Genomic DNA, 16,523 nt, shown 5'->3' with positions numbered 1-16,523 from the left:
TTTATTAAAATCTGGTTCGCATTTTTGCGAACATTTTGCTGCTGAAACTGAAACGACTGAACTTTAGGCGGCGCCACTGCAGAATGGGCTTCTCGGGACCTGAACATCGCCCCCGAGTGCTCCGTGGTCGCTGCGCATGCGTTAGCTGAGAGAAGGTGAGAAAGGAGGACAAGTTGACTTTACCGGATGTGACGTCACATTGTTGTTTGTTTTTGCGTTTCTGAAATAACTACTCTCGAACTCAGACGCATGGCTTGCGTCTCGTTCGCGCGCGTACGTATGGCTGTGGTCCGCTTTTAGTTTTTGGCGAATGCTTAGAAGCTTCAAGTTGCGGACTCTGCGGTGGGCCAGGGCTTGATGACATTTGTTGCCCAGCTGCTGGTGCTACCGCGACGTACTTGGAGCAACGGTAAGTGTTGTGCGATTACCCGTTCTCTTGCTGACATGTAAAAAACCGGTTGCGCATTCGAGCTGTGGTCGATGTGATCTCGAAATTCGAAGGAACACGAAACGGTTGTCGCAGGTCCCGCAGTGATCGCAGTATAATTTATTCGTTCGTGCCTTCAACACTGCAGTTCCTACGCGTTGCACCGATGTAAAAAAATTAACAAAAAAACAGCGACATCTTCCACGCGCCAGAAATGCATTCACTCAACTAGCGTGGATGTCGTCCTATGATGTTTATCGCGCTCTTAAGTCTATTTTTCTTCATCTCTATGGGATGACTACGCTATGCCCTTCCTATTTACCCATGCAGCGCATGGCTGCATTTAATTACCTTTCTCACTGCTGACCGCGGTATGGGCGTCAGAGGCTTTCATTCGTTTCAGTGAGATAACGAAAGCGTATTTCCTTCACTTGAAGCTTCTGAGTAGCTCCTTTGCGATCCGTGGAGTTAAATCATACAATGCGTACGTTGTGAGCGAGCTGGTAAACGAGACCACTTTACTGCTGCTGCTACTATCACTATGGCAACTTTCAAAATTAAACATATATTAGTATGAATCGGCTCACCAAGCTTTATATGCACGTCCGTTGCTTTCGTTCATAGATCATGTGCGTAGCTTTGCAACCGTGACCGATATTGTAAAAACAGCAGGAAGACAGATGACACGAGTAATTTGTCTGCTTTAATTGTTGTATGTGCTGTTTTTAGAATAACAACCAACTCCGCGCAGTCGTGCTGTTTACAGCTAAAACGTGTTTTTTCTTGTTGCATGAGGAGCATTTGCTTCTCATTGTGGCAGTAACGTTGTGCATTGTCCTCGGCCCAGATCGCTGACTGTGTGCAAATTTGTCTAATTTGTTTCACTTTGCTGCTGTCTTTACAGCTTCTGCTTATTTCCTCTGCCTGCACCTTATATTTGTTGTGTTTATCGAGACCTGGCCTGTCTCTGCCTCGTGGAAGACAAATGGAAACAAGTACTGGTTGCTGTTGGTTTGTTTGGTTTGCTCAGTCTGAGCGTGGTATGTATATCCATTTGCTAAAAGGGTATGCAGCTGTGTCTAATGCAGGTACTGCTCATCTAAAGGTAGATTTAATAAGTAGTGGTTTGAGTGAGAATTAGTTGGTTTGAGTGATGTATGACACCAGAGAGTTATTGTTCTAGAAAGGTGACAAAGCTGGTCCACAAATTTAAGGTATGGAGATGCTTAACCATTTAAGTGTTCTAAGTTGCCATGAAGTATTACACACATTTAAAATTTCATTTGCAAAAGACATAGTAGAAGAAGAATCCAGAGGATTTCCTGCCAGATGTCTTGAGACAATAAATTGTAGAGAAAGCATTATAGTGTGAGCTGCCAGTGATTGTCGTCAGCTCTAACCCATTTTTCTATATATATCACTGTTGCTTCATTTTCTGTTGCCATCACATGCTTGTTATAAACAAAAAATTGAGCTGCATGATTCCCCTGATTTTTCTCGCTCATAAGATACAAATGTTTTGATTTCGGCTGCCTTGGGGCCTCATGGTAGAAAACGAGTGTTTATTAGCCAGTTGTCAGCTTCTAAGATCATGTGCTTTGTAACGCGGGTGTTTTAAAGGATACTACACGTCTGCCATCATAACTGTGAGTGCTGCTGCCTAGCACTCCCACGGCTATGCTTAGTACATATGCGCAGCTATCCAAGAAAATTGACATTGGGAAAACTGCCATTGAAGCTCACTTGGTAGAGCATTGCAAGCACAAGGGAGAAAACGTGGGTTCAGCTTCGTTGTCTCTTATGCAAAGCATTATCATGAGCTGTCTCCTGGCTTCTTCGTACATCCAGTCAGATAGGCTCAATAATAGTTAGTAATGTGCCTGATGGTGAGTCGTTAATCTGGGTCTTTAGTGCAGCAGCCCAATTCTTTACCCATTAGGCTAAAGATGCATGCATAGCGCGCCAGATTAATCTCATTGGTTCTCTCGTAGCAGCTAATTTGTTCAGATGTTATGTGACACAGAGTTTGGGATTCACCCGTTTCAGCTCAGATGCAACAAAGCAGGTGTTGCGTCTACTTCGGTGAGAAGTGTGTGCAGTTGTTTTGGTTTCTCTGTGTTGACGTAGTGTGCTTTGTATTTCATGTGGTGTTAGGCATTACCGCAATTGCAGCTTCAATGCTGTGCCCATAAAAGCAGTTGTAGGTAGGTGCTCAGGTGTAACGGGAAGCTCATTCTTCCTCATTCTCTCTTGCATACAGCAGGTAGTGTGTCCAGTTTAGTGCCATGCACCTGTGTGGGGCATTTCCTTGTTCTTATTCTGCTGATGTGTTGTACATAGGGGTAAAGTCAATCCTCTACATCATGGTTGTCAGTGCTGCTGAATACAGTGCACTCTCAGTCTCGCTGCCTTGAAATGTCATAACAGGTGACATCTGGGGGTAAAGTAGCATCTTGCTGTACCTTGTCATCGGGCATAGCCAAGGTTGTGGTTGCGCAACCCAAGGATCCTGGAACTTTCTGTGGGACCAATGGCACCGATGTTGAAAAGTGGGTGGCTATGTACGAACGTGTGAGTGGAATCAACAGATGGGACCCCACGCGTGTGCTAGTTAACCTGTTGTTCTACCTAAGAGGCACGGCAAATGTGTGGTATGAAAACCACGAAGAGGAGCTAACCAGCTGGGACCAATGCAAAGAGAAGTTGACAGATTTGTTTGGCAAACCAGCTGGCTGTAAAATTGACACAAAACAGGAACAGGCCTCCTGTGCCCAATCCCCCATGGAGTCCTATCTCTTGTACATCCAAGACATGCTGGCACTTTGTCGTAAAGCAAACCCGATCACGACATGACAGAAGCTGAGAAGGTCGGGCATGTGCTTAAGGATTGCTGACGACGCCTTTAATCTGCTCATGTGCAAAAGCTCCTATACAGTTGATGTTATCTTTAAAGAGTGCCGACAATTCCAGCACGCCAAAAACTGATGCGTCTTGCAACCATTCGCCAGACTTCCCACTACTGCTGCAACGGCAACGCCAACAGGTCACGGTTACTAATAATGACATTGTTTTACTTCTGAATTTCAGCCTGTGCCCTCAAGTGATTCCGGCTAGCATGTTCTTGGACAGCGTTTCTAGTGGTTCTGAATTTGATATTGAGAGTCTGAATTCTGAGAGTGGTTTATTAGTGCCAATCGCAGTGCCCAGCTCTGGTTCCTTAATGGACGACTTTGTGAAAATGACTGCACTTAACCTTACCTCTGTACAGGCCAGGCACATACGTCTCCTGCTTGAATCGTACAGTGGAAACTTTGATTTTGGCAACAGGCCTTTAGGCTGAACATCTGTTGTTCACTACCATATAAACACTGGAGACACAAATCCTATTTGTCAGCGTCCCTATCGTACATCGCATGCTGAACGTCGAGTCATCCAATCAGAGGTGGGCAAAACGCTCCGCAAAGGGGTCATCGAGCCATCAGCCAGCCCTACGCCTGTCATCCGTGTGAAAAAAGGAAGATGGTGCGTGGCATATTTTCGTCGATTATTGCCACTTAAATGAGATCACGCGAAAAGACGTCTACCCACTACCATGCATCGATGACGCCTTGGACTGCTTGCACAGAGCTAAATACTTATCGTCCATCGATCTTCGATCCAGCTACTGGCAGATTTCGGTTGATGAAATGGTTGGAGAAGACAGCCTTCATCACACTGGATGGCTTATATCAATTCAAAGTCATGCCCTTTTGCCTATGCGATGCTCCTGCGACATTTGAACTTGTGATGGACTCTCTTCTGCGATGCTACAAATGGACTACCTGTCTTTGTTACCTTGCCGAAGCTGTTTTTTCTCCCATGTTGGGCAGCTGCCTTACCCGACTCTGCCATTATTGCGGTCTTCTGAAAAGCTGGCCTCCAACTCCACAAAGTGTCAATTTGGGCGCCGTCAGATTACCGTGTTGGGGCACCTCATTGACGCATCCGGTGTCCAACCAGATTCGGAAAAAGTTCGTGCCGTACGCAGTTTCCCTGTGCCACATTCTGCTTCTGACGTGCGCTGCTTCTTCGGCCTGTGTTCTTACTTTCATCGTTTCATCAAAAACCTTGCCAACATTGCTCGGCCTTTGACAGATCAAAAAGAAGAACACACCATTCTCATGGGGCCCGGAGCAGGCTCATGCGTTTGCCGCTCTCATCAGGTTTCTGACCACCCTTCCCATACTTGCCCACTTTGATCCATCTGCACCGACCAAAGTCCACACTGGCGCAAGCGGACATGGCATCGGCGCTGTTCTCGATCAACAACAGAATGGTACGGAGTGTGTGATAGCTTACGCCAGCCGCCTGCTGTCACCTGCCGAGAGAAATTACCCCATCACCGAGTGGGAGTGCTTCGCTTTAGTTTGGGCTGTCGTCAAGTTCCGGCCATATTTGTACGGCCGTACATTTTTGGTCGTTACAGACCACCACGCACTCTGCCGGCTGTCTTCCCTTTGGGACCCGACAAGACGGCTTGGTGGCTGGGCTTTGTGGCTCCAGGAATTTTCCTTTATTGTCAATTACAAGACTGGATGCCTCCACAAAGACACTAACTGCCTCTTGTCACCCCGTGGATCCACTTGATCCTTCTGTGCATGATCCGGTGACCTGCGTGATGGCTTTCACTGACATGACTGACATGCGCACCGAACAACGCTACGAGTCCTTACAGTCCATCATTGCCGGAGTGCAATCACTCCGACAGCACTGACGGCACATGCCGCATGTTCTTGCTGCGCAACGGCATCTTCTACCACCGCAATATGAATGCTGATGGCCCTGACTTGCTCCTTCGCCGTGCTCATCATCTGCAATCTGTTGCTCTTGAACAACTTCACGATGCACCAACGGTGGGACACCTTGAAGTTTTGCATACATACAATCATGTACAACGCTGGTTCTTCTGGCCAGGTCTCTACTGCTTTGTGCACTGTTATGTTGCAACTTACGAATTGTGTCAGTGCTGGAAGAAACCTCCCCTACCACCTGTCGGATGACTCCATCCAGTTGAACTTCCCTGTGAACCGTTCTCTTGCTTAGGCCTTGACACACCTGGCACTTTTCCGACGACAACTAGAGCTAACAAGTCGATTGCCATCGCTACTGATTACATGACACGCTATGCGATAACAAAGGCATTGCCGACTAGTTGTGCAACAGACATCGTCGATATTCTCCTCCACGACGTCATTCTCCACCATGGTGCACCTCGACAGTTATTACAGACCGCAGCTGCTCATTCTTGTCTCTAGTTGTCGATGATCTCGTTCGCTCTTGTGCCACTGAGCATAAGCTGTCCACCGCCTACCACCCACAAACAAACGGTCTTATGGAATGTCTCAACCGAACAATCACAGAGATGCTGTCAATGTAGGTCTCCAACGATCACCACGACTGGGACGCCACGCTGGCCTACGTGCCGTTTGTGTATAACTTGTCCCGAAGTGACACTGCAGGATATTCACCCTTTTATCTTTTGTATGGTCGTGACCCCACTTTGCCCTTTGACACCATCCTCCCTTCTGTGCCACGTGTTGCAACTGAGTATGCTCGTAAAGTCATCGATCGCGCTCACAGGGCATGTCAAGTCACCCGATCTCGTTTATTAGCCCCGCAGCATATACCAAAAGAGTTATGACTGTGCCATCGTGATGTTAAGTTTGCGCCAGGTGCTTGGATGCTCCTTTGGTCACCATGTCGTCGGGTTGGCCTCTCCCAGAAGCGTCTCTCTCGCTACACAGGGCCTTATGAAGTCCTAAGTCAAGTTAACGACGTAAATTACGAGATTTCGCCGCTTCAGTTTGATGCATCCTCAAGTCCGACGCCTGTTGACGTCGTGCATGTTTCGCGGCTGAAGCCATACTTCGCTCGCGATTCTTTGCCTACCATGAGCCGAGACGGCGCTTCACCACCCGGGGGTCCTGTTACGGAAGGATGAAAAAAGAGAGGAAGAAGACCGCAGCACACTGGCTGCTGCGTGCTGTTGGTGGTCAGCCATCTTAACTACTCTGCCTCATCTTGTATATTGACACGTGTACTTCATCTTTATTGGGCGACCACTTCTCGCCCAAATGTTATCGCACAGCACAGGACATGCCTGCATGTAAAAGAAGTTTCTGGAATGTTATCGATGGTTCCGTCCACTGTCTTTCACCGCAACTTGTGTTATCTGATTGCATGTGTGCGCGATGCAAATAATGTGAAACATTGTGGAAGGCACGCAGGTCCCAGTGACTGCTCTGGAACATTCGACGACAGATGTATAAAAGCCGACGCGCTTGACCCGCTCATCAGATTTTCGACGACCCCCGATCGTGTTCGCCGCTACCATCCTTCTTTGAGTGTAGCCTCTTTTGAGGGCACAAGTTCGCCCAATAAAACGCTCGTTTCATTAATCATAGTTTTGCTGCCTTCTCAACCGTCACTATATATATTGTAAATACAGTCTTTCTATACTCCTAACATCCCCGTAACAGTATGCTTTGCCTCTGGCATGTTCATGATCTCCGATGGTATATAAAACTGTGATGCAGACTAAGCTTCACAAAGAATTATGTTCCGTCTCTCCCTTACAGGCTGCTGTGTTTCAGCTAAATCTGCTTTTCCTGTGTCCAGTGGTCTTGTCGCTCAATTAGTGCTTGCCTATTTCTGTTACACTGCAACCTCTCTTCTCCTCTCTCCTCTTGTCCTCCTGTCCTTTTACACTCCTGCAAACTTTTAGATTTCAATACTCGAATGATTAATACAAAGCTTGATCCTACCATATTATATGTGACGGCTGTCATGAAGGCAATAATTTAGGTGGACCTGAAACTAAGTGAAAAAAACAGGCATGTGTGAGTAGGAATAACTTCCTTGTGACAAAACTGGCTCCATGCTAAACTTTGCCTCAAGGAATTTGGTCTTAAAAGTCTCAAACCCATTTGCGCATACTGCATAAGCCAAGTTTTCCACTCGTCAAAACAGCAGCCGCCACAAAGTGTTAGGAAAGAGGCAAAGAAACCATGCCTTTGTATTCGTACTCTCCTCACAAAGCTCGTGTCATATATGCAATCACTCACCATACACAAACACATTGGTCAACACTGCAATGTTTGGAAGAACCCGAACCAACACTATGTAGCCATTTACCTACAGTATGCCTCCTGTAACATGAATCCCCACTGTGCTTGGAATCTACATAATTTTTTTTAAATTTCTCAGGCATTTGGTGGTAGGGGCCAATGCATTAGACAGAAATCCTGCTACACTGCAGCAATGTTCAGAATGTAGTATGAGGTACTCTGTCTGGCTGGAAGTTGAAGATAGAAATTATATTAGTCATCAAAATATAGTAGCCAGTATTGAAACTACACTTGCACTCAAGGCTGAGCCACATCATGAGAACATGGAAGAGCGGACACACACTTGAGCTGCATTGTGTAGCTTTACCAACAAGTCCAGCTGTACACTGAAGTAAGGCATGTTTTGGGCTAATCAGCTCGTAGCTTCAGCAAAATTTTAAACTCTGCGAGGAAGACAGGACATGAACAAAAACATAGATGCATGCACAAAGTGTAGACTTCCGACTGGCTTTGTTTGGTGAAGGCAGAGAGTTTATAAGGTTCTTCAAAATGGTAAAACAAAGAACATTCGCAAATAAATTGTGCACGAGGCAGTGACAAAAAATAGCAAGGCCACCTGTGCATTAAGAGCGCAGTAGAGTCCCAATGTGCCCATCTAAGAATTCTATTTCTTTCCTTGATAGGGATCAAAAAGGTGAGCTAACTTGTCACAACTTTTAGCGATGTGGAATGCCTTGATGACTTCTCTTTCTGTTCTTGAGTTTGCCTTTGCCTTCGAAAGGAATTTATTCTGTTCCTCATAAGGCAGGCAGCTTTTGCTGTCGCAGCTCCTGCACTGCAAGAGGAGATTCTCAAGGAAAGAATTAAAGTCTTAGATTGGCACATTAAGACGCTCCTGCACTCTTAATGCATACATGGCCTTGATATTTTTCGTCAATACCTCGTGCGCAAATTATTTGCAATTGCTCCTTGTTTTGCTATATTGAAGTACCTTATATATTCTTTGCTTTCACAAAATAAAACCAGTTGGAAGCCTGTGCTTTGTGTGTGTCTATGTTTCAGTTCACGTCCTGTCTTCCTCGCGCAGTTTTAAATTTTGCCTAAACAGTTGTATAGCTTGTGTATACGATGAGTAATTAATATTATGATGACTGCAGCACAGCAATGGTCTAGTGGCATAGTGTCAACATAGTATAGAGATGGTACTAAGTTAAAAATTTGGAAATGCCATAAATTGTGCAATCAACCCTTATCCCTCGGTTTCCTACAGCTGCAGAGCACTTGACCACTGCAGCAGTCAAGCATGCTGTATATTGGGCAGTGCCAGGAATTGCGAGATCGAGACAGGCTGCCACTAGAAGTTCCTTGGGCCAGGTGATAACTCAAATACATCCAGATATTTCTATATTTCACTATAAAAACCTTTGTAGAATGAGGAACTTTTCAAGGCTGAAGTTGTTTCACACAAAGGAAAACTGTTACTAAATAGTGACCAGTTCCTTTTGTTTTGTAAGCCAGATTGCATGTATTTGACATTGCTTACTGACTCTTAATTATTCTCGCTGTCAAATACAAGCGTATGTACTCACATATGTTTTCAAACAAAACTATTGTGTGGAGCCATGTTTGTGGTGGAATAAAATTGGTCCCAATACAGAGCTTTGTGGCACACCAGATCTTACTAGCGATCGCGGAGAAGAAAGTTAATTAGTAGTTACAAATTGGTACCGGTTAGTTAAAGGGACTTTAAAGTGAAACAATAAATCAATTTAAACTAATGCAGCGTTGTTTGAGAACCCTGCACGCAGTCATTTCAAAAAGATAGTTTGATTAATAGATGAGAAAATGAAGTTCCAAGTATCAGTATTTGAATTTCGTGCCGAAACCCGAGCGCCGGTATGTCAGCGTGACGTCAGGGATTCCAAAGTATGTTTTCGCATTTGGGCCACGTTGGCTGAATAAAGGTTCCCGAAACTTGGCATGTTTAATATTTGGTTCCTTTAGAACACAATGTAGTCAATCTGTACCGCGATATATAATTAGTAGGCCCTAGAAGATGTCATCAAAATCCAAGACGTCACAGCCCCTAGGTGCGGGAACTTAAGTAGGCGTCGCCACCCGTATTTCGTTTTTGCGCTTTTTCTGGCTTACCAAACGTCTTATCGATGTAAGAGTGGTGTTTTTGGTGTTGTAGAACGGTAATTTACTGATGCAGAAGAAATCATTTTTCACTTTAGTGTCTCTTTAAGAATTTACTAATCCAATTTGTAGTCCTGTCAATTCGAAGTTTACTGTCGTTTGGGTATCGGACCAAGCCGATGTCCCCTGGCCTGGGCGGTCCCTGGCGCTTCACCTAGTGGTGGCCTTTGAAAATAGCAGCGTGGCACCAGTGGTTGCATCAGGATCTAGGCTCATGAAGATAGACAGCAACGTGCACAGGGCAAGGAGTTCGGCGGCCTGGTACTCGTCACAGTTGTGGATAACACCATAGTTTTTGCGAGTCCTAGCCCCTACCTAGGGTACCAGTCTGTGCACTGCGTGTGTATATATGTGTGTGTGTGTGTGCGTGTTGTGCAGAATTGCTCGTTAGCAGCACGTGCTCATGCAGCCGCTGACGGGCCTTTGATGTGTTTCGCCCTGGTAGTGCGGTCGTCTTTGTGGTTCTAGAGCTGCGTTGGCATTGCCCAAGAACAGGATATATCGGCATGGCGCAGAATTGCAGAGTGGGGGCGCTCCATTCTATTCCCACTTCATTCCTTCAGAGTTGTGGTTTATGTGATTCCAGTCCTTTTGTCGGAGTTCTGACAGTTGAACCATTCCCACTCCTTGAGTGGTCGAACTAATCTACTCCAATCCTCCAATTACAGTACATAAAACGCTTTCTGTATAATTACTTACTACTTGCGCCCCGATGCGATAGCATAGAGGTAGAGCATCTGCCTCATGTGCAAAAGCACTGTGGTTCAAATCCCGGTGCCACGCAATTTTCCACTGAATAAAAAAAAATCCACATGTTGATACAGCTGTATAAACAGGCCTGGTGGCCTGACCCCGGTGACCAGAACCGGTAATGCACTCCCTCACCAGAGCAGGATTGGCCACCTTGGTGCAGTACTTGGCCACAACCTTCTATATGAATAGAACAATCAAATCCCGGCCCTCAGTCCCCAGCAGCTACAAAGCAACTGACCATTGCGGTGGTCAGACCTGTGATGCAGCAGAGCGTGCTAAGAATCTCTGGATCTGGACAGGCTGGTATTGGAATCTGAACCTGGCAGTGTTTAACGCTATAATGTTTTCCAGTGAGGAGAGTCTAACAGTGCTATTGGAGGAATTAGCGGGCATTAAATGGGATATAATAGAGCTCAGTGAGGTTGGGAGGACAAATGAAGCATATACAGTGCTAAAAAAGCGGGCACATGCTGTGCCACCAAGGCTTAGCAGAGAGATGAGAACTAGGAGTCGGATTCCTGTTTAATAAGGATATAGCTGGTAACATACAGGAATTGTGTAGCATTAACGATAGGGTGGCAGGTCTTGCTGTGAAACTTAATAAGAGGTACAAATTGAGGTCATACAGGTCTACACCCGTACATCTAGTAATGATAACCAGGAAGTCGAAAGCTTCTATGAAGACGTGGAATTGGCGATAGGTAAAGTCAAAACAAAATACACTATACTGATGGGCGACTTCAATGCCAGGGTAGGCAAGAAGCAGGCTGGAGAAAAGTCAGTGGGGGAATATGGCAAAGGTTCTAGGAATAGTAGGGGAGAGTTATTAGTAGAGTTTGCAAAACGGAATAATTTGCGGACAATGAATACCTTCTTCCGCAAGCAAGATAACCGAAAGTGGACGTGGAGGAGTCCCAATGGCGAGACTAAAAATGAAATGGACCTCATACCCTGTGCTAACCCTGGCATCATACAAGATGTGTACGTGCTCGGCAAGGTGCGCTGCAGTGACCATAGGATGGCAAGATCTCGAATTAGCCTAGACTTGAGGAGGGAATGAAATAGGAAATTGCTGTTTGTCTTTATGTCAACATTAAAGTCCCCCACTACTAACATCGGTGTGGATCGATGGACGGTTAATGCGAGTTGCAGGAAGTGCACGACGTCTTTCGTGAGTGCGGTAGCGGACTCACGAAAGCGGTATCAGTCGGTCGCTGCTAGCGCTGGGGGGATGAAAGGGGGGCGGAGCTGGTTACGAGGCCGACGACGACGCGAAACCCAGGAACGGACGCCAAAGAGCCATTTGTGTAGCCAGCCCTCCTTCACAGTCTCTCCTCCTCCCTTCCATCATCCTCCCTCGCCCGGAGAGCCGACAGCGCGCATGCGCGGCGGCGGAGCAGCGGCGCATGCGCGGCGGCGGAGGCGAGCTGGTTACGAGGCCGACGACAACGCCGACGACGACGCGAAACCCAGGAACGGACGCCAAAGAGCTGCGCTCTAAAAAACTGGTACATAAGAAGCCGATCAATTAGTTAGCGGTAAGAGGGAAAATAGAGGAATTTCGGATCAAGCTACAGAAGAGGTATAGGGCTTTAACTCGGGAAGAGAACCTTAGGGTTGAAGCAATGAACGAAAATCTTATGGCCATCATTAAGGAGTGTGCAATAGAAGTAGGTTGTAACTTCGTTAGACAGGATACCAGTAAGCTATCGCAGGAGACGAAAGATGTCATTTTAATACCACACCTTATACATAGCTTTCATTGATTACAAGAAAGTGTTTGATTCAGTCAAAACCTCAGCAGTCATGCAGGCATTATGGAATTGGGGTGTAGACGAGCCATATGTAAAAATACTGAAAGATATCTACAGCGGCTCCACAGCCACCGTAGTCCTTCATAAAGAAAGCAACAAAATCCCAATAAAGAAGGGTGTCAGGCAGGAAGATACGAACTCTCCAATGCTATTCACAGCATGTTTACAGGAGGTATTCAGAGACCTGGATTGGGAAGAATTGGGGATAAGAGTTAATGGAGAATACCTTAGTTACTTGCAATTCGCTGATGATATTGCCTTGCTTAGTAACTCAGGGGACCAATTGCAATGCATGCTCACTGACCCAGAGAGGCAAAGCAGAATGGTAGGTCTGAAAATTAATCTGCAGAAAACTAAAGTAATTTTTAACAGTCTCGGAAGAGAACAGCAGTTTACGATAGGTAGCGAGGCACTGGAAGTGGTAAGGGAATACATCTACTTAGGGCAGGCAGTGACCGCGAGTCCAGATCATGAGACTAAAATAATCAGAAGAATAAGAATAGGCTGGGGTGCGTTTGGCAGGCATTCTCAGATCATGAACAGCAGGTTGCCATTATCCCTGAAGAGAAAAGTGTATAACTGGTGTGTCTTACCAGTACTCACCTACGGCGCAGAAACCTGGAGGCTTATAAAAAGGGTTCTACTTAAACTGAGGACGACACATCGAGCTATGGAAAGAAGAATGATGGGTGTAACGTTAAGGGGATAAGATGAGAGCAGATTGGGTGAGGGAACAAACGCGAGGTATTGATATCTTATTTGAAATCAAGAAAAATCGGCATGGGCAGGGCATGTAATGAGGAGGGAAGATAACCGATGGTCATTAAGGGTTATGGACTGGATTCCAAGAGAGGGGAAGCGTAGCAGGGGGCGGCAGAAAGTTAGGTGGATGGATGGGATTAAGAAGTTTGCAGGGTCAGCATGGCCACAATTAGTGCATGACCAGGGTAGTTGCTGTTTATTCAAGCATTTTGCAAATGTGGCTCACTTTTACGCACCCCTTCTTATGTCTAAAAAAAACAGAAATGAACATCCAGTATTCTTTTTTAACTTTCACTAAGCTTATCGTATAGCTCAGTGTTAACATATAGGTCAACATACAGTATTTACAGGTGAGGTTACAGAAAGCAGTAATAATTGACAGTAAACACTGCTTGGATGATGAAAAACATGGGAATCAGGTCATCTTATTTCCGACAATTTTTTGGGGCATAGGAGGCTTAACAAATGGTGATGTAGCAACACTGTAAAGACTGAATAAGATGGATGTGGAATGCCTTGATGACTTCTCTTTCTGTTTTTTATTTTGCCTTCGAAAGGAATTTATTCTGTTCCAGATAAGGGAGGCAGCTTTTGCATCGGCAATAGAACATCAGTGGATGTTGTGTGAAGCACTTTTTCCATGCTTTTTTCACTACCTGAGCAAGGTAACTTTCTTGGTGCTTCATCACGCAATTTATACAATCAACTTCCATTAATTCTACCCTCACGAGACTGACGGGTCGAATTAAGATGCAAAAACCTGCTGAAGCACCGTTGATTCATTCGGCAATATGTGCTTGAGTAACACGCCTCTGAAACAAACGTGCATCAAGTTTCTATTTGTCCACAGTATAAAACTAAAGTAGAAATGACTTAACTCCAAACCAAAGTAGAAACCTACATGTACCTCATTTTTTAGAATGGCAGCTGATTTTCTAAAGCGAGCTTCGCCGTATTACAGCCATGATATGTGGTAAAGCATACGAATGCTACAACCACGGTTTTAGTTTCGCAATCGATTGCACAGCTAGACAATTTTCGTCTCAATGTCCTTCTAAAACAAAAAGTGTTCATTAGAATCAGATAAGTACCACAAACGGACATTGTCAGCTACCGTTACTCCTTGGAAATCTTTTTCGGGTGGGTCAAAAATAGGCATTTCAGAGAGGAGATGGCATTTGTTTAATGCATTCACTGTCCCCTAAGCTCTACTGAGACATGCGCTGCCACTAAAAGGGGTCATTATTGGGGTCTGGTCAGGTTCGCATTATCCGGCGCATGCCAGTTTTAGGATCGAAATGATGAATGTTTAATCCCATAGAAATGCATGGGCGTCGGCCAGGTTCGAATTAACTGAAAAAATTAAATTAACGTAGTCAGATTATTGGAAGTTTACTATACACCCTTTTCTGTTCTCCAAGAAGTTGCCATTTTAATATGTAGTTTTCTTCTATCAGTGTGGCAATGGTGCTAAATTTAGCATTTGTTTGAATCATCCATTGTTCTAAGGACAAGCTACAAAGTAGGGGCACACTTTGAGACTTGAAACATTTCCACATATAAAGGAAGGGCATGTTAACATCTGTACAATTAACATGAGTTGGCTGTATTGTCTGCATATATATGCATGTGGTTGCTTTTTTGGAATGTGGTCTTTCTGTAAAACAAAGTTGCATTTGTTTCAAATAAATTGCTGAACCATTGCTTGTGTGTTTTCCTGTGCTCTCTGTGCTGATTGCGCTTTTGAAAGTGCAGTGAGCAACTGCAGACTGAAATGCACAAGGCTTCACTTTATCATGCCAGGAAGCATTTTGGCTTGACAAAGGAGCCTTAACCCCTTCCATGCACACACTTTTTTTTTTGTATAAACACATCAAATGAAAGACAGTGACCTCTTCTCATGTATTTTGAAGCCTGGCAGTGTTAAAGACAGAGTGAAGTTGTACAAATACAATTTACTGTTAAGTATTGCTGCTAAAACCTCATGCTTGTGTATAATATATGCATGCCGTGGTAGAGCCGTGAAACAGCTTTCACCACACTGCTTGCTATAGCATTGCTGTGTTCTGCAACCTGAGGTCAAAACTATAAATCTCTAGAAGTTCAGCAGCACAATTGACAGCTATTTCCGTATGTTCGATGCACTCCTGGCCAGGGACTTTTCGTCCTGTAGGCAAAATAGATGGCTGCCTCGGACGCTGTTTTGGAAAGAGTGCAGCATACCTCGAAAGCTTGCTCACAATGCTTCACCAGCAGGTTTTGCCAGTGAGAGTGGAGGGGGGCACAATAATTTGACTTTACATGGTGCGGCACAATACCTTAAAATGCTGCTGCTTCTGGCTTCCATTTAACTATGACCTGCTGGTGCACCTCAACATGGAGCAACCCCATTTCACTAAAATTCTTAATTCTTCTACCAACATGGTGTGGTGTGGCTATCTATGATCACTGTATAAAACCGGGGCAAACAGCATGTCTAAAAAGTACAAAAGCTGGTATAACTGTAATGAATGACCTGCAGTCATCTGAAATGTGCAAAATCGCAAGAATTGGTCAAACTCAAACACTGCAGAGTTTAAGTAGTCCTGGCACAATTTTTTTCTTATGCGTGTGTAGCTGTCATTCAGTTAACTACACTACAAAACTTCAAATTCCTTTTATGCGCAACAAATATATCCTAAACGCCAACATTTAAACATGTGCCAAAGGCAGTGTGGCCCCCTAATCTGGTGACAACATTGCATGGTAGGTCACAAACAAATGATGCATGCTGCAGTTGTTCATCAGTAAGCGATGCCATTATTAGGTCATTGAAAACTGAGCATGTTAGGACCACTATGCAGCACAACATTGGTCTTTATGTCTTGGTGCACACTGTGGAGTGGGTGCATGTTAAAAACCTCAGGCGATTAAAGTTAAGCTGGAGTTCGCAACTATGGCATGCCTCGTAATCGTATCGTGGTTGTGACTTATAGAACACTAGAATTAAATTAATTTTAATTTAGATGTTTGAGAAGAGTCATAAGAAAATTTATTTAGTGAAGCAAGTCTTAGCACACAAAGAATCACTCAAAGCACATGCAGCTTTCAGTGGCATGGTGTGGTCATAAAAGCTGCCATTTGGAACCAGATTGATATAAAAAAATTCAGTCCAAAAGTTAAATGTCAGTGCTCTTTTACATGTAAGCATGAGGGACACATATTTAAAGGCATCATCTAAATCCTGTGGAAGTATTTATTGGTGAATATCAAATGGCCCTACATCTAAGGAAGTTATAGAGTGTTATGATAACAGGAAGCCACAAGATTTTTGTTGTGCACTCTTCCTATAGAGACAATATAGGGCAGCAACAAAATAGTTGGGTCTAGTGAAGAATCCATTCAAGATCCTTGCCAATTTGGCAAGTTCACTATGACTAGAGATAATGAAGGCCAAGCACGTTGAAATGCATGCCCAAACCT

The 16,523-nt window shown here is 44.7% G+C and overlaps 1 protein-coding gene and 1 long non-coding RNA gene across 2 annotated transcripts in view; both read left to right on the top strand.

The window, feature by feature from the left end:
• Tsen2 (tRNA splicing endonuclease subunit 2) overlaps positions 1–16,523 on the top strand; it is a 59,477-nt gene that overhangs the window by 1,878 nt on the left and 41,076 nt on the right. The gene's annotated exons all lie outside the window — the stretch shown is intronic.
• LOC135909357 (uncharacterized) lies at positions 282–14,860 on the top strand. Its single transcript, XR_010566696.2, has 3 exons — positions 282–409; positions 1,332–1,467; positions 8,804–14,860. It is a non-coding gene; the product is annotated as an uncharacterized lncRNA (long non-coding RNA).

Source organism: Dermacentor albipictus, chromosome 3 (genome assembly GCF_038994185.2).
Source record: "Dermacentor albipictus isolate Rhodes 1998 colony chromosome 3, USDA_Dalb.pri_finalv2, whole genome shotgun sequence".
NCBI lineage: Eukaryota > Metazoa > Arthropoda > Arachnida > Ixodida > Ixodidae > Dermacentor > Dermacentor albipictus.
Note: the sequence above shows the minus strand (reverse complement) of the source record. Positions and strands in the feature narration are given on the sequence as shown.